The sequence below is a fragment of the Poeciliopsis prolifica genome, unplaced genomic scaffold, assembly GCF_027474105.1.
Source record: "Poeciliopsis prolifica strain line A6 unplaced genomic scaffold, Auburn_PproV2 SCAFFOLD025, whole genome shotgun sequence".
NCBI lineage: Eukaryota > Metazoa > Chordata > Actinopteri > Cyprinodontiformes > Poeciliidae > Poeciliopsis > Poeciliopsis prolifica.
The window spans coordinates 2,359,270-2,381,674 of record NW_026562400.1 but is presented as its reverse complement, the minus strand read 5'-3'; the positions used below and the strand labels follow the sequence as shown (position 1 = coordinate 2,381,674).

The 22,405-nt window shown below is 36.8% G+C and overlaps 1 protein-coding gene across 5 annotated transcripts in view; it reads right to left on the bottom strand.

Annotated features, from left to right (window-relative positions):
- sema6e (sema domain, transmembrane domain (TM), and cytoplasmic domain, (semaphorin) 6E) overlaps window positions 1–22,405 on the bottom strand; it is a 144,449-nt gene that overhangs the window by 114,163 nt on the left and 7,881 nt on the right. For 4 of the 5 annotated variants that reach the window (XM_055047115.1, XM_055047119.1, XM_055047120.1 and 1 more), the window contains exon 2: window positions 13,856–13,938. The gene's annotated coding sequence lies outside the window, so the exon portion shown is untranslated. The remainder of the gene's footprint in view (window positions 1–13,855; window positions 13,939–22,405) is intronic. The other variant, XM_055047116.1, reaches the window with a different exon arrangement.

The window sequence follows — 22,405 nt, the reverse complement described above, 5'->3', positions numbered from 1 at the left end:
CGTTTGGGCATATTCTTTTTCTAACAGTTTTTAAATGTCATGGTGAACAGTGTCAAATGTTTTTGACAAACCAAAAAAATGGTGATCTAAATAATGACTCTCTTACTGTCTTACTGTGCAAAGTCTTAAGTTTTGTTTTTTGTTTTTTTCCCCTGGGGTTGAGGCGCATTTCATACCATAGACAGAGTCCAATTTATCATGACAAGCACTGGAGTTTTGCTCTCCTAAACACATCCCTGATCACTGATGCTGTCTGATTGTCACAGATAAATGTATAATCTAAAGGATATTTAGAGGTTTTAATATTTGCACAAAAGCATCTATTTTTCACATCTTATTAAATTTACCATCAGATGAGGTACACTGGTCTAAACCGCCCTGTATGCCTGTATGTAGATCCTCATATCTCCATCTCAGTAAGAATAACAATATTAAACATTTCTTTTTTTTTCTCATTTAATTACTTCACCTTATCTTTGTTGTCTGGTGCTCAACAGATTCTCATAGTGCTTATTCTTAACTATACAGAATAACTGACAGGTATAATAAATGAGTTCTACATACCTTCCTCCATTTCAGGTTTAATCAAACAGATGCTGCTTTATTGAAAACTTCCTGCACCTGAAAGTGATTAAATACCTCAATCACATAAGAGCATCCAATAAAATGTAAAAGCCCATTGAAATTGCATAACTGATGCTTTACATTTGAAGCATATTTTTTGACACTTTTAGCTGTCACCTTGGGCCAAAATGATTTTAATAATTTTTCTATTTCCAGTATTGCTCAGGAACTGTAATGTATCTTAAAGCCCTCTGTGCAGTAAAGGACAAAAGGTAGCATCACTGAATTTAATCAACCATCAACAATATGTTCCTAAGGTCCTGTTTATGTGCAAGAGATATTGTCAGAAACCCAGCAGTAGGTGTATGATGGAAGAGCAAGAGGGTAAAACCACTAACAAAGAAAAAAAAAAAGAGGTTTCACTACAAGATGCAACAAAAATTATCTGCTCTTTGAAAGGTTCTAAAATTGTATCCAGCTTCAGTGGTGTAAAAACTCAATAGAGATTCAACACTGTGGTTATTAAACAAGAAGAGTCTGTCAGGAAAAGTAAGTTTTAAAAGTTAGAGGAAAAGTAGAAACCAGCTGCTCCAAATAAAATAGACGATCATCAAGAAGTCTGCACAGTGTGCATCAGCATCAGCTTATAGGAGCAATTGTTGCTGTCCATCATTGTGGGCAGGATTAGAAACCCATTTTTTTAAATTATAGACTGAGAAAAATTATTCACAAGTAAAAACCATTCAAACCTTCGAGTTATGCAATCAAAGAACCAAACACAAATGCACACATCAACGTTCAGATCTCACTGTGAATTAAATGGTTGCAGGAACTGTCTAACATTCTTCCCCATTTTGGGATTTGATTTTAGAAGCTAAAAAAACATTTAAAAAAACTGGCATAGATATATTTAGAATGCTTGCATTGTAGTTTTTTAGTTGGTGATATCAAATAATTGATTTATTTTTTTCGATAACTGAGCAAGCTGGCTTCAAGATGCAGTTTCAGGAAAAAACTCTGAACAACACTCTTATCTGTTTATATTCTGGCAGGTGCTCTGATATTAGATAAAAATAGCAAAGAACTACGAAAAACAACAGACAGTTAAAGGGACAGTTACAACATTTCCTTAATTCTGCAGAAAGTGTTATGTCCATGATTCCCAAAACTCAAACATCAAGGAAGACAACTTACTGTGGATCAGATTTTGATTATAACATTTTCTGGGGAAAAAAAAGACTTGAGCAAGAATGATGGGGAAACAACATGATGAGGATCCAAGATGCAAGATGTTTATGTTTCTCAAGAGCTTAATTTAATTTAGCACAGAAAAAGCAGTCAACATCCTCCACATATCAGTGGTTTTTGTGGGGCAAAGTCAGGGCAGTGAGTACCTAATGGGCACTGGAGCTGAATTTTGTTCCATCACACATAATAATAGTTTGATGTCCATAATGCATTGCAGTAAGCTGCTGAGACTGTGCCCAAAATGATGTGGCTACAACAAAAAGACATCTCGTAACCCGCTGGGTCAAACTTTAAAGCTCTGCATGACCATCCATAAATTCTCTTCAAGAAGAGAAAAGTTCACTTCTGGCTGAAGAACTCCAGCGTCGTTCAGTTCTATTAGCATTTCAAAAGGAGACAAGTAAAAGCAATAGCAGGGGGGAAGACGGACCCGTGGCTGATGGGGTTCATGGCAGGGAAAGAGCTGCTGATTTGTTGAACTTGGCCCACGGATGAGCTTTGTCCGTCCGCAACACAGAACTGACGGACAAAGTTCTGTGTTTGCCCAGAAGACACAGCCAAGATTGTGCATTTTTAGAAGTTTGTAAAAACATAGGGGGAAATAATTGTATGAGAATAGTAAAAAGTACTTTTCATACAACTTTTTATATGCAACAAAAAATAGCCAAGTTTAGCCAAATGCACTCTCTTGTATGCATCGGCATAAGAATATTTCCCAATAAAACCAAGCAGTTGAGCTAAATTAAGGTTTTCCATACCTAGATTTACTGCTAACTATTGCTGCTCACCCAGCAGGTCCTGATGTTCAATTACAATTTTTTGACAAAATCAGTTTGTTTTGTTTTTTCTGCTTTTACATAGGGTTTTATACTGCTGATTAAATGACCATTGAATGATTTCTGTGTGAACAGTGTATGACTGAAGTATGCCGCACGCACAGGAGTGGAGCATAGAGGTCACTAACATACAGTGAGTGGGATCAGTTTTAGAGTTGATGAGAAATATGAGTCAATAATATCATCACAAGATCTTCACAAGACAAAGCAAGGTAAGAATAAAGAAAAAGTCTTAAGCACGGCTGGCTTCAGTCAGTATTTACGTTTAGATTTACTGTGTCTGGCCTCTTCTGGTACAGAATTATGAAGAATGTCTCAAATTAATGATGTAAAAGTTGGATAAAATCAGATACGCATCAGATTTCAATGGAAGTGGCACAAATAGGAGTTTAATTTATTCTTCGGTTGGAAAAAAAAACTGGGAAATTCAGGCTGCCATAAAAAAAGTTGCATTTGGGTCGAATTATGCCAAAATAAAATCAGATTTTGGTAATATGTGAATGCTGTGTGATTTGTTCCGCCACTTCACATTCACAGTGTTCACTAAACTCATTGCATGTCTTCCTAATATGTCATAACCCTAGGACAAGCTTTTAGCATGGTGCTACAAATGATTTCAAATACAAAAATATTTTAAATAAAAGATTGTCAGACTTAGTCTAAAGGCTACGTCAATATCAAAAGAAAAAAAATGCTATTTCAATTAACAGTTAGTTCATACACAGTCCATAGTATCAGAGTAAAAAGAATACAACAGTTATTTCTGACTTTTACCTTCTTTCGAGTAAAGCACACAACTAACGATGAAGTAATGGAAAAATAAATAGGTTCACTCCCATCTGTTGCCTTGTTGGTTTTGTTTTTGCAAGAACCAGCTTGTTTCCGCCTTGAGGCAGGTGCTTGAAGCAAAACCCCGTAAGTAATGACACCTGTTTCCACCTGCTGGGGCAAAGTTGCTCTACGCCAGCAGCTGCCTCACCTTTCCCTTTCTAGCGCAGTCGCAGGTCTTTGTAGAAGAGGAAGAAAACAAGAATACTTGCTTACAAGTGTTCTGAAAACACACAAAATAAGGCCTCTTCAAACTCACAATGTGGTCCATATGGAAACTAGACAAAAGGTACTACAGGAGACAGAACAACTACTAAACATGGTCTTACTTACTAATGTGAATACACCCTAAAATCAAGTTTAATGGAGCAAAATGTTGGATGTACAAGAGCATGTTCCACAGCAAAGGTTCAATTTTAAAGTTATTCTAAGGAAATCTTTCAGAGACCTTGGAAGATTTATAGTAAAAAGCAGTGCCAAGGTTTCATCTAAATGCAAGAACTGCTTTAAAGCAAACAACTTACAGGTGGGGCAATAAAAACAAGTTTTGGCAGGGAAAAGGTTTGCGAGCAGGCGCAAAGACTCCTTTCAATAAAGTAAATGACTTCTGACGCTGAAAGATGAAAAGGCTTACGTATTGATTTAAAGGGCAAAACCAACCTGGTGAGAAGAAGCTAAGAACAGGAAACGCATCTCTGAAAAGGCTCTGCAGGCGTATTATTTTTGAAGTTCACCACTTTGAGATATCAAGTATTAAACTCACCTGGAAACCAAAAAGGTTGATAGACCGAGCAATTTTTGTTTTGAGACACTACAGGTTTTAGCTGTGCCGCCAGTTCTCTAACAGCTATTTAAAACTTCCAATTGTGCAGAGCTTCTCATCTCTGATCAGCCTCCTTTTTATGTCTCTCACCTTCTTCTGCCACCTCAGAAGAGGATTCATCACAGCCTGCAGTGCGTGAGCATCTTAGCTATGGCAGGTGAGGAGAGATTATCAGTAATGGCGAGTACACCAACACTGAGCCTTCCCAGAGCTGCTTGTTTCAGCAGTAATTACAACAGGGGAATAGTGCACCATGACTGGCTCTAAAAAGCTTACCAAGCCTTTCTGCTTGTGATGCCATGTAAATTCTTTCAGAGCAGGCATGGCAGTGCGATGAGTCAAAAAGGACTTAAAAGCTAAACAAAAAATGCTAAACAAAGACGTTGAAAGGCGAGCCAGAAGGCTGTGCACTAAGTGATGCAGAGAGTTCGGAAATAAAATAAAATGCTCTGAAGACTATGAATACAGACGAGATCAGTTCATTGATGCACTGTGTTCTACAATCAGCTCTGCTGAAGATAAAGGTGAAAGGCTGGACAGGTTTAAAAAAAAAACAGAAATACAAGAACATAGGCCAAATACTGGAGGAAAGAGACAGGCTTCAAGAGGCTGAGAGAGTGATTGAAAATAACCACAAACTGAATGAAGACTGATATGTGAGTGTCTAAAATTGTTCTGCTGTACAAAAAACAAAAAAAAATCCTCATCTTCTTCCTCCCTTGTGCCACTTTTTCTCTACAAGACCCTCTGTAATCACATTCTTCACCTTCTCAGCAGCATCGTCCTCACCTCCTGTGCTCATCCCGTCCGCCCACTCTCATGCCCTGATCTCCGGAACACACAGGTGCTTATGAGGAGAGCGCTCAAACCCCCTCTCAGCAAATCGTCCCCACAGATAGTATGAGCTGAGGTACAAATTCAGGGTGCAGCTGTGGAGAGTGTTTGGTTCCTCACACGACAATTTGGCAGAAATTGGGCGAGTGACTCCAGAGGTGAAGAAAGCATGAATGTAGTGAGGGGCATTAAATGATAAATTTTTGTATTCCAAGAAATTTTGTAATTTTCATCTTTGAAATTAGTTTAATTAAATGTTAAATGTGGAAAATGTAAACGCACTGTAGTGATCACTGATTTAAAGTTGCCAGTGAAAACACTTTTGTCCTGGACAGAGATGACTCTTCATTTTGAAAATCTGACTACCTGGTCTAAATTGACAGAAATTATGGCAGCCGCTTTCAAAAGCACCTAAATGTTTGTGCTGGATTTATCAGGAAGACTATTTATTAAAATAGTTTAAAGGATAAGGCCAAGCTTCACTGTTTGGCGATCAATGCGACTAATCAGACTGATCCGCCCACATTATGCCAACAGCTTCTTGTCAATAACCACATGAAGCATTAAGTGCAGTCATAAACCAGTGGCTTTTATTGTCACTGATGTCTCTGCCTCACTGCACATGTTGGGAGTGAGACAGGTTGACTGACAACTGGGAACAATCCAATCATCTATTTAAATACTACAACTATAATTATTCTCACTATTGATTAATTCAGCAAATAGTTTACCAGCCTTACATTTTAACAAGAAAATGAAAGATTCTGCTGACAGTTCTTGTTTTTGAGAAGAGTTAGCAATTTTATTAGGCAAAACAAGGTAAATTAACTTATGTCATATGGTGAAGGTTTGAAGGCTTTTCTAAGTAAAGATTACATTTATATCAACATTAAATCATCATTTACACATGTCCAGACTTCTGAAACTTTAATTTGGAGAACCTGATCAGATGTTTTAGTTACCAACAAAATGTAATGTTTTTTTTTTCTCCATTATGCTTTTTTCTTTATTGTGCTCTCATTTGCTTTATTTTGTATCAATTTGCAGCATTAAGGTGCTGGTTTAAATGGAAAAGATACTCTGAAAGCAAAGACATACTGAAAAATATAAAAAAATGTGTTCACAAGTAGTTGATGAAGAATAGTAATGAAGAAAGTGAACAAAGTGCAGATTTACCACCGAGATTTATCTCTGATTTTACTTGGATATTTTAAGGAACAGTTCTAACAAGATAAAAAGACAAAGCTCTTCCATCTCTTCATATAATACGGAGTTGAAACTAAGCATTATGGAGCATCTCCCTGGAGTAAAAAGGTTCTAACAGATTATTGACAACCCAAACTGATTTGGATGTGCGAGCGTTCATTTTGTTCTGATTTTCCTGTATAAGAAACACACTTATTTGTAACCCCCTCTGCAGTCCACTTAAAAGTAATTATTGTGTTGCATATGCAAATGAATCTTGAATAAATGAGATGGCAACTTGAGAGCTGTAAAGACTTTGCAATCATTCTTCAGTGTAATCAAGGTCCTATATATGAGGGAACCTTTTGAACTGATATAGCAATTAAAACACTTCAGTAACTAATAATTTGCATTATACAAAAGAGAACAAAAAGGACAAGTGCTGGAGAGCAAATAAAGCATGTATATATGAATTAACTACATTTATATTTAAATTCAGAAAAATTATTCTGAGCTTGAGATAGTCTTTGAATATGAATTGAAATAGGATTCTAGCTGTCAAGGACTTCGTTTATTGCATTTTTTATTTCAGAAAGTTGAAAGTGTTTTGTTGGATTAACTGGTCTGGCCCACAGACAGACTAATTTAGAAACTGAAGTCTTATTCTGCAGGTAATGCCAATATGTGGTGTTGGCTACAGAAAGTACGTTAGCACTATTCTGCTTAAATGGAGAAAGTTATTCTGAGATAAATCACATAAACAAATATATTTTGCAACAGAAACATTTTAAATCATCCAATTTGTGGAGAACTACCAGCTAATTTTCTAAATTAGCCAAATTTCTTGCTTGGATGCAGAGATTTCTTACTCCTTTGTCAAGTTCTGATCGCTAATTTACAACAAATGTTTTCACAACACTGACCCACAGGAAAAGCCGGCTGATCATAAGCAGAGGCGTGGTACTTGAGTGATGTCATACAGCCAATGAACTGAAGAGAATCTGAGAATTACCAGTAAGAGATTATCTGTGATAGAATACCACTAATGTGAAGTTTTATCAAAAATATTATATAAAGTAATAAACTATTGTGGTGTTTTAGACAGACAGAAGGCGAGTATGATCCAAATTTCAATCTTTCCAACAACATTAAAAAAAAAAGAAAAAAAAGACAGCAATTTGTGCCACTTCCATATGTGGTACTAAATCGGATATCTGTCCAAAAAGTTTGTGTTTGCAGTCTGAACAGTACTGTCATATTTTTACTGGTCTTTTACAACACTGACGTGAAACTTGTGTCATATTCTAGATGAAGTTAGATGCAGTAAATCCAAACATAAACCGCAACTTAGAATTCTGCAATTATGAAGGAATCTGTGTCACTAAAGTGCATCAGATCACAATCCCGTCACCTCTAAGCATCCAGACTCCTCTACAAAAGTTGCAGAAAATGTTCCACAATAGGTAATTGCCATTAGATGTGCTTCCTTTTATTTATGATCTTGTGGATATAGCTTTTCGAGCTCAACAACTGTTAGGCAGTGGCATCAGTTTTCCATAAATGTCAATTTCCTGCTCATGTTCATGCTGGTCATTTTGTGGTCATGAACTATTCACACAAAAGCCTGGTCATGGTTGAGTTTAATTAACAGGGGGTAACGGCCTGCTGTGTGAATTTAGCCTACAAAACCCATGTGACCACTTCACATGATAAAGTCACTTCTACACTCAGTTTTGACACTCTGCAGTAACCCCAATGGTTATTAATTAAACACCATTTTAGTTAAAAGAAAATCTAGTTGTAAACCTTGATTTGTTGTTGTTGACCTGGAGTTAATGTTACTTCAAGAATCATAAATCAAAACTTATCCAAAACTTATGTAATTTTGTTTGATTTATTTCTCATTATCCTGTCTTCTTTCATTATAATTTATGTAAACAAACATGCTGTGCCCTACTAAGATGATGCCCACTGTAAACAGTTGACTACAGAACCGAATGCAGTTTGATTAAATAAACAAGACATTGATTTAGCTTAAAGGGTATTTTTTATGTAGTCAAGCTACACAACCACTGCATCGCAAACTATACTGACAATGATAGTCAATTCATTGAGATTTGATGAGGAACTTTGTGCATTTCAAGTTAAACTCTTGTAATTTCAACACAGTGCATTTAAATGATTTATATAGTCTTGTTCCTAAAAAAAAAATAAGACTAATGTTTCTTAGAATTTCAGCTTAGCAGATCATCTTTCCGATCAACAAAGCCTGTGGGAGAACACATTGTGGTATTTTTCAGCTTCACCTTAGGAGTCGTAAAAGACAAGATGAGGTGAAGCCCTCACTGTCTTTCCTTGTAGCAGACCCAATTTTCTTCCACCTCCTGAAGTCCCAATATCCCCACAACTTTGAAGTCCAGCCAGCTTTGAAAAAGCCAGCAGTCTCCCTGTCATGTCCAGGCAAAGGATTAGCCAAGCCCTGCAGGACAGAGTGGAAGGAGGACGAAAGAGGGCTGGAGGAGGAGTGGTGCCATTTTCCATGAGGGCCTTGTATGTGCAAGCAGCTCTACCCGCGGCCTAAACTGCGAGGGATTAACAAGCCTCCAAAAAAGCAGTGAACAGACCCCCAGTCCCACTTTTTTTCCATGATTTTCACAGAAACCAATTTACTGCAGAGATCTTGGGGGGGGGGAAGCTGCTAATTCTTCCCATAACAGCCTGCTGCTGTTAAAGGAAATCTTTGTTGTGTCACTCACAAAATCCGCTTTTGTGAGACGGCAAACATTTTCACACTCAAGTCAGGGAGGCATCTTTCTACAAAAGGATTCATTTATTGATACTGATACTTCAAAAAGTAACAATCCAATGCTGTCGGAACAGCTAAGCGCCTCAACTAAGCATCAGACTCTGTGATCAGTCATAAGGAAGGGTTAGCCTGGGAAGTTAATTTTCTGCTGGGAGTCAAAACAAGGTAGAAGAGTAACAATTTTTCTAAACTTTGGATTGTAAATATTTCATAAATGTTCTGCTCTGAATACATTTCAAGTAGGACATTAACTAAATCACAAAACAAAACTAAATGAGCAGTGGAGAAAGCTCCACAAACTAAAATGATTCTCATTTTAGTTGCAAATGAAAAGAGCTAATGTAATTCCGACTCATGTCTTGAAATGATACTCAATTATCAATGGCACATCCTTAAATAACTGTTGATGCAAAGCTAAGAATAACAATTTCATCAATGAGAAACCAAGATATGATTTGAAAATGATACAAGATATTGAGTCTTTAAATTAAAAGAATCCAAAGATGCATACGCTACAGGTTTTTTTTTTTTTTTTCAATAATGAGGTCTTTTGTCTTATGTGCGCCTGAAAGGAGCTTCGGGACTTTGACCTTCACCACTTTATTGTTGCAAAGTCTCTTTTGGAAATGGAGGACAGGCGTGGGTGTGCGAGGAAGAGCAAGGCGGCCATGCAAGCACATCAGACTTGAGCGATCTTAATAAAGCTTCCCTCTATCCACCCTAGAGATCCCTTCACCCCAATTATACGGCTGACACCTCTACCCTCCTCCGTCTCCTCTTGTTTCTCACAAAGACCTCCTCCCTCCACCCGCCCGCCCCACACACACACCCGTTGTCCACCAGCCAGTTCCCAGCTCTGATTGTGGTTGTCCTTTAACTGAGCTCAAAACCCGAGAGGCCTGCACAATATCATGCTGCAGGTGGAGTTTATACTTCCCTGTCTGCTGCCTGAGTTGTATCACTTCTTGTATTGACATGAGATCATTCCTGTACTGCCAGAAACTATGTAAACTTCCATTTCTTCCAACAATCCCTCAGAGAGAATCAAGTGAGCAAGTTACTTTTAAAAGATTACATTTTGAAATGCTTCATCAGTATTTCTTGGTTTGGAATTTAAATCTTATGAAACTTGTGACATCCCAACTGAATCTGAAACAAGAAACTCCGCACAAGCATAATGAAAAGCAAAAGCTGTAATTAGATCAAGCTTGGAGGAAGGATATCCAGGCTTGTAAGAAACTTTCACCATTATAAGATTAAGAGGGCCTAGTCAAGCTTCAGTTTCTGACACCTACCAAGTTTACCACAGTGACTAAAATGTTGCCATGATCAGAGTTGTGCACAAACATCAGCTTGTTACACCAGTAAAAAGTTAGTGCAGCTCGCTCTGCAACATTAAACTGCACCTAACCAGCTCTTAACTGTAGATCTAAGCTGAGAATCGAACTTTAGTTGTTTTATGATCCAACAACTAATCCTTTAATGGTGACTGCTGTGCATGTGTGGGCTTGTGTTTGCATGCAGACAATTCTAAGGCACATTAGTCTGAGAGTAGATAAGTTGTTAATAATGTATTTCTTTCCTCTCACTTCAAACTGAATAGAAACTGGATTATCATTCCATAGCCATCAGAAAAAATGGGTTATGTCTTTTTCTTTTTTTTTTTACCTAATGCAGAGCTTTCTGCAAGCAGGAAGTGATTCTGGCTTTGCAGATACAAAACAAAGGTCATTCTGCAGTAAGTATAACTAAAATAATTGCATATCAATTCACTAGAGATGATTTCTACTGGCTGATGCATCTTATTATGCAAGCACATACAAGGCAAATTTTACAAATTTCTACAATTTTTTTAATCTTATAAATTATGATCATTTTTAAGAACACAGTTAATTTTTAAGACTTAAAAATCACCACAATTAAATACAGTTTTTGTGGCACAAATTTTAATCAAAATTTCAAACTTATTTGACTTTCTCAAAACTAAAATTATGTCTATCACACACACACTCACCTCTCGTGTCACCTCAACCAACATCCTCAAAATTACTTCAATTTTATTTGAAAACTTGCAAAGTTTGCAGAAGGATTTTGAAGCGGCCACTGCCAAATTAATAAATGTAACGGATGATTGTGAAATTACCAACGAAAGGTTTTGATGATTCGTTTTATGAGAAAAGTAAATGTTTTTAAATTATATCAGGTTACAAAGAGTCACTGGTCAAAAAAAATGCTTTGAATTTAGTAATTTAGTTTCTACATTAAGATGTTTTGGTTTGCATAAGAAATAATGACTACATGAACACATTTCTACTTCAATTACAATTTACACACACAAGTTGATATCATGATGTGTGGGGTGAAACATTTCATGGCAGTCTGATCACTCTGCGTCAAAAAACTTATACTTTTCCAAAGAAAATTATAGGAAATATTTTTCAGTGTTTGCACAAATACAAAGAACTTATAGCAAATCATGACATTTGTCAAACCAAATAATTAAAACAAATATTCTTGCACATTCACTTCATCAGTCTTAGGTAAATCTGCTGAAGAATCAACAGTTTGAGCTACACAATAATCAATGGCATGCGAGTTTGTGGAGCTTTCATTCTATTTCTTGAAACAAATCAGATTACAATGCAGGTCTCTTCCGAATAAAATTAGCCGTTTTCCTGATGACTCAAAGATACGAGACTATGAACATGTCAATGTGTCCAATAGATAAACAACTCAACTCAACACAGAATTAGTGCTATATTGTTTCAAAGATATTTCACTGCTAGTGTTAAATTCTATCAAGGTCACAGCAGGTCTGTGTCTGGCTAACCATCTGCCTTGAGCCTTCCCATGAGATATACTGTCATCTCCTTGGCCCTGTCCTCTGCTGTCCACTCTAAAGTTCAGTAGCTAAATTACAAACCAAACAAAGTGACTTTTCTGTGATTGTTCAAGTTATTGAGACATTTCTGCAGCTTTCTGTATTGAGACAATGTTTGTATTACTGTCAGACTTCCATTAGAGCATATAAATTTTTGAAGACCAAAGCAGTTTTTTTGTTTGTTTTTTTTTTAACAAGAACTGAATTGTCAAATATGAAGTACGATGGTGGACAGATTGGATTTTTAAATCACTGACATGCCAAACTATTCATTACATTCTTACCATGTAAAGCCATTTCAATGCGATGCTACAGAAAGTGTCAGTCATTTATCCAGCATAGAGTAGCATAGGACTTCCCTCTTTCCTTCTGCTTCACACAACCGAGCAGAGGGACTTAAGTGCTTTGGTCCAACAGTACGCACTTCCTCATGAATTCTGACAATTGCACTTCAAAACTATTCACCCTGCTCTCTGGCTGAAAAACCAGCTTCTGGAAGTTCAGTAGTTGAGCCTTTTTTCCACATTAACAAATACAACCACAAAAATCTGCAAAAGGAGGTGAAAAGTTCATAATGGTGTTGTGGCAAGAAGGGTTGGACAACGTGAGGTTGAGAACAAAATTATGTGATTTTTATAATGCAACTGCAAAAATGAGAACTGGCTCAACGTTTTTCCAAATCTCAGCTCAAGTAAGCCTGAGTCAGAGCCAGAGTTAGAGTTTTCTCCATCAGTAAGAAACATAGAGTAGCACAGAGCTCTCCCTCTTCCTCCTGATCAAAACCAAATAGATATATAAATCACAAACATAAAAATCAAAACTGAAACATTGAAAGAAGTCTTATAATACAGGAGGGAGAATAATTGTTGCTTTTCACTTTTAAATAAAATCAACTAGATCATGTTCCTTTTTTCAATTTTTGTGTAAGCTCTTTATTTATGTGAGGCCTCTGTATTTTAACTCAATGTTATGCTGTGTGGAACTCCAATGAGGCCAGGTTGGAATGTAGTAAAGAAATTCCCATTTGTATCATCTAGACATAGACGTATTAATACTATTCAACCACAAAAGTGGTGCTTGAGCTGGAATAACTACACAATTCTAAAGAAAATGTGTTTCTGTTTTAAGTTTCAGTTGATTTGTCATGCATTAACTCTGACACTGCTTACTCTGTGCAATGAACAAACTTTCCACGATTCATTCTCTAACATACAAAGAAAAGGCAAATCAATTAATCTAACATGTCAAAAAACACAAATACAGGAAACTCCACATCAATCCAAACTCTGCTCATATGTACAGTTTATATGCACTAGAACACATGTTGGACACCCTAGACAGTATTAGAATTAAATTATGTTTTTTATGAAGGTAATGCACATCATAAAACACTTTGCTGAGCAAGAAGTAAAATACTTTTCTAATTTTGTACACTTTCTAAAATTACTTTACACCATTGAATTGCAAGTTTTGAATGCTATACTTGATGTATAGTTTCTAATTCATTTTTTTAGTTTTTCTATTTTCACCTTTGTGTGAATCTGCTGCTATGCCTGAATTTCCCCATCAAGGAACAATAAAGAACATTTCTACCACGTTCTATTCTATAAGTTGTCCTTGCACAGAGGACAAACAGTATAGGTTGATAAAAATATTAAAAATGTTATTAACAGGAAAATCAATGGTTTTGAAAAGCTGCCAACTGCAGCGATTCTGTAAAGCATCCATTAATTAAGCCATTTCTGTAATGTCTTTAGGGAGCAACTCTCTCTCTTTTGTATTATATACAATTTAATCTAATCTCCAGCTTTTAATTATACAACATTTTCCAGAGTAACAGCAGTCCTTACCTTACAGCTTCAAAACAGTCTGCTCACTGCAGCGAGCCTGCAGACAGGGTTGGAAAAGGCTTCAACTGCAGCTGTCTCTGAATCTGGATGAAACAAAAAGAAAAAAAATGATGAGAATAACATTTGAGTATCACAGACATAATACTGAGCAGCTTGCAACTGATGCCACCTCATACTCTGAATACAGTCATATTTTATTTTTCATCAAAGGATGCCAAGTCCAGCAATGAATAACAATGAAAACCTATGAAGATCTATCAGAACATGCCTTGAAGAGCGATGTTAACTTGAAGCAACCAGCCTAAAACTCAGTGAAAAACGCATGTTTTGAGATGCAGAATGCATTTGCAATAAGTGAACAAAATCTTTCGACAAATCCCACAGCTCAAACTAGCCAATTGTGATGATAGCATCTCAGCTCACAATCTGCTCTGGCAATCTGCTCCAAGAAAAATGTCTTCACCTTGCCAAACACAAACCTAAGGGAGAAAAAAGCGACTCCTACAGTAAGATGTAACCAGTAACGTGTCAACTCCTAAACAGCCAGCATCTACTCCCAATAAGTTTTCAGCTGAATTTCTGGCAACATCATGAGAAATATTTGCACAGATGTGGGCAGTTTGCTGTAAGGATGACCTCTGCTCCACACAGAAAAATTGTGTTTATATTTACTGTCCAATATTCTGCAGATCCGTTGGCACAAAATCTACAAACATGATTGTACATATAGTACATTAAAAAAAATAAGTATCAATACCAACCTTTGTTTTCATCCTGAATAAGCAAAAATGTAGAAAAGGTTGAAGAGTTAAGTTATTGCAACAAAAGAAACACAAACATGCAATCTGGATGTTAATTAATGCTTTAAATCTTTTTTCAAAAGCCAAAAAACCTATATATAATGCAAAAGCAATCACAATTACATGTCTATAAACCTAAGCTTCTACATCATACAAGAGAAAATCTGTTGGCCATGTTTCCTTCGTTTTCTGCAGATGTTGTAATAAGTAATAGCATTCTCAAAGCCAAACTTTGATCCATTATTTTCAAAAAGGACATTTTAAGTACCTTTGAGCCCTGAAACCTTCAGAGAGGCAGCAACTTCACAACTACTAAACTGTCCAGCTGGCTGTCACTTACTGGTGATGGTTCGGTTGAGGTTACAGCAAAGTCGGTTCAAAGGCTTGTATTTCCTTCTTCAGTTTCTCTTTCAACTTCTTTTTTCTTGTTTTTGTTTTCTTTTTTGCAAGAGGCCTAGAAAAGCCCCAGATAGAAAGCACAATCGTGTTTTGTTTATCAGTAATAGTTTATCCTGTGTAATTGGACACTTTTAGGCATGCGGTCATTATTTTCCTGTTTCAACAGTTCAGGGCGTCTGTTCACCATCTATGGCAACAAGCAATACAAGCTGGAAAAAAACAATACAAAGAAAAAAGAAAAAAAAAAAAACAACATCAAAAAGGTTGATAAGGCCTTGTGCAAAACAACGCCTGTGCCAGCTCGACAAAAGGTCCAGACTGCACTATCTCTGAAACATTTTAGTCTGCAGACTGAAAATTGCCCTTAAATACAACTAGATGGATTTAATATGAGTGCTTTGTAGCGCACCTTAGAAGGTCTGTTGATGTGGATCAGGGCATGTGCTAGATTCACACAAGTATTCATCCAAAAGATAAGGAGAAGGTAATTGGTACGTTTTTGGAAATACTGGACATCACAAACTGCTCACATTTCTAAAGCACTGCAAGACAACGGTGGGAAGACGCAGAAAAAATTGTCATTAAAAGCCCAGCAAGAAAAATGTATTAAAACTGAAAAAAAAAAAAAAAAACTGATCCAGAACATCACCTCAACTGAAGAGATAAAATCAGAACCTGGTCTCAGTGCAGTTGCATTGGAAGCTCATTTTGCTTGTATAAATATTTAAATTCTTTAAAAAAATAAGTGGTTCTTTTTATGTTGGTCAACAAGCATAAGAAAACAACATGCATTCACCCAAAAGGAGGGAAGAAATAATTACTTTGATAACCTTTTGAATAAACTGAAATAGTCTGGATCGAGGGGTCAAGATACTCTCTTCCTCCACACCCTCCCTCCCATACCGTTTAGTCTGGCAACATCTACTTATCCTACTGAACTAGACTAAACACCAGTAATCTACAGACTTGAAGGTGCATGATCAGGGATAAGAGTTAGTGGAATAAATGTGTAAAGCGGTTTTTAAAAAGGATATGCCTTACAAAAAAAAGTAGAAAAGAACTACAGTTGGTAAGCTACAAGTGGCATTTCTGTTAAGCATTCAAATACAGTTTGGCGTCTGTCGATGTATTGGCCAATACCGATAAAGCAACATTGGTATTGGCCGATTTTATTACAACCAGCCTAGTTTCACTTATTGGTCCAATACCAATATGTTAAAAAGGTGAATCATCAATGATTATTTCCATTTTGTTGTCATTTATGTTTCAGGAGAGAGAAAGGAGGGAGTTAGTTATGTGGCATTTGTTTAGCCATGTGACAGTGATTGTGATGTGGGGAATGATCTGGGGGTGTTTAAAATAAACAAACAAAGCAATGTAGGTGATGTGGCGGCTTTCAATAAATATTGGTAATTGCCCCCAATTAAAATAGCATTAAAATCAGAAATGAAATCTGCCCAAATTTTTAAAACGGTGCATCTGTTTTGAATCCCTTAGCAGAAAGCTAAACTTATTAAACAAGTGATCTCAGTTTGTCAGTGTGACAAACCAGGCACTGCTCAGGCATGAACTTTAACCTAAAGAGTTGTCTTTGTGTAGGCACCTCAAAAACAGCTTGTAACAAGCTTCGCCAAAGCACAGCTATCCATGGCATAGACATGGGAATCTGGCCAGAATTTCAAAATAAGAAATATTGATCAACAAGTCTTAGAAAACATAGCATGCGAGTGTATCTGAAATATAACTTAGCAAAATGTTTCATATGATCATGTGATGAAATCTTAGCTTGGCTAATTTTGCAATCCAGAAAGCTTTGAAATAATCATTAAATAACTTGTAATGTTGATTGTTGATTGTGTTTAATCTTCAAATGTGGTTTCTGTGTTTCATTCAGGGAAGTAATAAAATGCTTGAGGGAAGAAGATAAGAAAGGAACGTGGAAGCCTCTGTTAACAGATTGTTAATGTATCTATGGAGCTTAGCAGAGTCTCTGATGCCCAAAGATAAATGCTGTTTACAGATAAAATGTGGAAGCTACGGTCTTCCTCAGCTGCACATGGGAATTCCCCGAGATAATTACTGGGTTCACCCAAATTAAATAGTCATAACAAAATGCAGCCAAATGATTCCACAATTCTTTTAAAACATTTTTCCTGAGATTTCTGTTTCAATTTTTCATGATTTTGAGGCCAAAATATTACACTAAGTTTCTCCATTACACCCACCAGAAATGGATTTATTTTAACCCTATTTAAATAACTTTGTCAGTTTGCCATCATTGCATGCTTTATATTCAGCCTTTCAAGAAAACAACTTTTGAATTGAATGAAAAAAATGTTAGAGCAGAAACAAGATTGAAAACAACTTGCCACTTTTAGGTTACTGATCAATTAAACTACAGTTTATTGCATATTTAACTGAGGATTCTGTGCAAAGTATAGATAACTGTTGCTCCAAAAGATCATGTGAAAGCTTCTCACATTCACTCAGATGATATTGAAACGCATCCATTCTTCGCCTTCCAGTTCTCTAAACCATGTTTCCAGACGAAAACCCCAACTTCCTTCTTCTCAGATACTTTATCCAATATATACTGAGGGATAACTAACCAATAATGTTCATTGGATATTTGTGATTTTTAATTATGACTGCTATACAGTTATCCCATGAGTACCATTTTGATTCCTTTGAACTGTGCTAATGGAATGATTAATATCATAGTCATTGGTCAGCCTGGCCTTGTATTTAAACAAGTAATAAATCCTCCACAGGAACTTTGTAGTGCAGCCTCTTCTGTCTCCCACCAAATGACAAACAGACCCCACTCATGCCCTCTCTCCACTCAGCTGTCTGTTAAGCGAAAACATGTGGTCTGGTATCTTGTTTCAGGCAAAGTGAAAACACACACCCATTGAGGCTTACAGTGGAGCAGAAAAGTCAAACAAGTTGCGACCAGGAGCGTTTCCTCTGTCTTTGTGCAAAACTCTCTTATTCCACGTCTCTACGGGGGGCGAGCATAAGAGGTTTGACTCTCCCCTTTCACCCACTGAGGTGGAGACTGCAGAAAAAAATCAATCAGTATTCAGGTCATGCCACCACCCTTAACACAAGACCTCTGAACCCAGAGGGGATCTCCTTGGAGGGAGGGATAAGGATTTGTCTGTTGTGCCAGTGTCTGCTCCGTGTCCGACACTAACAAAGTTCTCGTGTTGAGGGGAGGAGTGCAGCCTGACCCTGTCCACCTATGACACAATAAATTCAGCTGAGGAGTTCAAGGTGGGCTGACCTGTAGCTGACCCCCGTCTCTGGAAAAACTGCTACAAGCTCCAAGTGGAGACTTTCCTTGCCGCCATTTTTTTTTTTTTTTTTATTGGCTCAAGGGAAAAAGGCAGGATGTGCTCAGGTTTTGTGGGCATCGACAGTGTGCAAATGAATAAATTTACTCATTCAAGTTTCAATTCCTATCCAAACTGTTGGGAAGCATTCTTTCCATCATGGAAACTGGATGGGGGGCAGAATTAGATAGCATAATTGCACTGGGGAAAGATCCAGGCTCTAAGGAGCAAGACATAACCTGTAATTTGCCATTGTGCTCCCTATGCAATTGACACTCATTCTATGACACTGGAAATAAATGTCAGAATTCAGGCTGATAGTTTAACCGATGGTGCATTTGGAATGATAACCAGGGTCTTGAACATGTTCAATCTGATGAGCAGTCCAGCAACAGCTCTCCACCACTTTTTCAACCCTCTTTGGGGTATTATTATGCTAATCTAAAGAAGAACCCAGAAAAAAAGTAAGTTTCTGTGAAAGAGGATATTTAATGAGAAGCAAGGTCCTCTGAAACTCTGAGGACACAAAAGAGGGTATTTTCAACCAGCTGTGCCTGAGCAAAGCAGGGTAACAAATAGACACAGACATTATGCTGGGTGCTTAATTAAAAGAACATAGCCTAATTAAAAAGATCTTCCTGCTGAATAGACCGCCTCAGCTCAGTAAGTGACCTATGTCTCCTGCACATGTCGGGCACAGACCAGTTAGTCCGTTTGTACTCTTTGACACGTTTTATTTTCACATCAGAAGGGCTGAAGCGGTAAACACTAAAGTGGATCATGTAGGAAGAGCCGCAGATGATTGTGGGGTTGCTGGTTTCAGTTCATAGACTGATAGTTTCCTTTGAACAGTCAATGATATTTTTATGACATCAAATCCACTAAAAAGCAAAACAACATCCACTCACACTGCATCATCAGTATCACATGTTCCACATTAGTATTGTAATTGTGCCCCACTTAAATCACTCACCAGAGACTTTGGACACGGCATCATCTCTAAGCCATTTTTCTTAACAACAAATATTTTCTCTCCAGCAGAAAAAGCATAGAGTTAACAAGGTTAAAAAGTTTGTGTTTTAGCAGAGCTTCTTCATTTTGTTTAAAACATAGCTCTGTGTCAACACAGATGACTTAAGCAAACTCACATGTTAATTCTTTACCAGTGTTTTCATCTGAAGGCCGTTTGAAGATATAGACCAATATTAGCAAGTTTGCTTTCAGAGTTTTAATTTAGCAATATTTCAGTAAGGTTACGGGTAATAGAAAGAACAAAGTTCTTTTTCATAATCTATGTATTTTTGTTTTTTTACTTAACAATCACTGGTATTTCAGTTGCTCTCTACATTGCGGGAGATAGGAATAGAGCCACATAACAAAGGCAGACAGTGAGTAGCACTGAAAAATTACTTTAAACTGTAAATTTCAAGGGAAAACCTAGAACTTCTAAATTAAGTAGATTTTTCAGGGGTTTAGAAAGAATGAAAGCACTTCATATCACACATATGCAGGTTTCACTGCAAACTCACGCACCATGCATTACATAATGGGTTATGAGTCAGAATAATAAATAACAGATATTTTTTTTTCTTCTAAATGAAGTCAGAGGTTAGCAAAGTCTTCTACATTTTCTTATTTTTCTCATTTTACTGACTAGTGCTATGCCTCTGTGTTAATGGACACAATTATTTTCAGTTTATCTCCAATTCAACCACATTTTACATTCCAAATGCTCAAGCTTGATACATAAATAATATGTGCATTATTTTTTATTTATTCATGTTGTGGTTCGTTGGCACTTAAGATGTATAATCCAAAGCTTAAAGTGCAAAACTTTGTTTACATTTCTTTGTGTGGTATGTATGCCAAAAAAGTTTATTGTAAAAGAAGAGCTATTGTGTTGATGTTAATGCACTACACTATACAATAATCTGACAACTTTAATTTGTTTTTTTATTTTTTTTAATTTGGCCCATGAATTTTATTCCTGACAGAAAATGAACCTGACAGATATAAACAGAAGAGCTCTGACACCTAATTATCTACCTCAACTTTGTTTGTTTTTAATAAAACTCAGTTAGCCAGAATCCAATTTAAATTTAGAGATGTGGTGAAGAAACAATAATAAACAGCTTTTATGTGCATTAAGTTAAATCTCAACACTTACAGCTTCACACTGTGTGTGAGTGGGAGTGTGTGTCAAAATCTATATTGTAATCTGTGTTTCATAGTGCACAATGTGGACAATCTTACAGCTCTTTGAACATATCTGAGTGCACTCTGCCAGCTAAAATGCGGCCCTATGAGTGGATCTCTATATCCTATTCCACACCGAAAATTACATCGGTCAGTGTCCATGGTGAACTGAGAAGAGTTTTAGTGGTTTGCAGAAATTAGCTATGCCTCCAGAACAAAATATTGAATTAAGGAAAATGACCAAGCAACAAAGTGAGCTTTTATAAATGTTCCATTTCAAAGATCTCACTAGTACATCATGTTCAAGATTTCTGGTCAAACTCTGAAAGCATATAAAGAATAACTGTCCAGCAAAACAAAACAAAAAAAAACAGTTTTAAGGGTTTGGATCAGGCAGAACTTTAGAGCCTTGAAGACATGAATCACACAAGAAGCAAAAGTAAACTATGGCATCTAGTCAAACTAGGGTTTAAATTGCAGTATGCTAACAGTGCGCTGTTTTCACATCAAGAGGATATCAAACTAAACCTTGATGACAAACTTCAGAAAAAGTAGAACATAAGAACCAACCAAAAAATATGTTTAGAGCTTAAATGACTTAGATGTCAAACTGGGTTTTAAAAATAGCAGTCATAAAAATAACTAAAACAAAAAATCCCGCAAAAAGGTTTTTAAAACTTAGCCTCAAACTATAAACACCTGTGAACTGTCTTTCTGTCCAAGTCTTTAAACTGGACTTTGACATTTTATTCTCCTGCTACCTGAAGCCACAGGTCGACACTAATGCACAAGGTTTTGCTGGAGGGCTACTGTCAGTCTCAGACATGGCCAGAGTGTGAATGTGTGTTTGCACCCTTATTCTTGTCACATTCTCCCATCATTCACTTGTGACTTTAACGCAATAGTGTGGTCTGAGATTTTGTTTATATATGGATGGTATTCTTCCTGTCAATCACCAGAAACTCGCCCCTCAGGGAAGCATTAAGGGAAGTGGGAGAATGTAGGAAGCAATGAGGAGGGAAAGATCAAACCGAAGAAAAATAAGAAAAGTAGATCCAAAAAAAGAAAATGCAGTCATCTTGCGTGACTTAACAAGATGTGTTTTGTTGTGTTTATTCATCTTCACTGTATGAAAACAAGCTTCCACCCTCACAGTAAATTAATGATCATGTTTTGTTGTATGAAGCAGCCATTCACATCACTGCAGGAGCACACAGACAAACACACTTATGTTGAATTTTCTTCAATTACTCTGAACCTGTTCAAATGTTTGGAGTCACAGTTTCACTCCAATTCACTTTCATGAAAAACAACTTGACCAATGTCACCGTCAGTTGTTATCCAATCTTTAGTGACATTGTTTCCCATTCCATTCCATAAAAACATTCACCAGAAACCAAATATCCATGAAAACAACCATCATTAGCATTTTGGGAATTAGCTTTAGCATAAGATTTGCAACTTTAGACATTGGGATAGAACCTTGGAATGTCACCACTCAACTGAATTATTTTACCCAGGTTATAGATTGAATAAAAAAGTGTATGAATTGTGAATTCATCAACATGAGCATCATCCAGTGAGTTGAAAGTTAAGATATTGCCAAAGTTGTAGTTTCAGTTCAAAAGTCTTTACCATAAAGCAGATTGATCCATTTTAAAAATGTTGGCTTTGTTTCTCTTCCTCGGTGCAGAACAGTTTAAAAACTCTCCTGGTGCAATATGAGGAGCTAATTTTAACTGACTTCAAGAAAGCAATCTCCCCCCACACACATCCACATGCATAGCTGCAGGGGTGAGTCAACACTTGGTTAATAAACC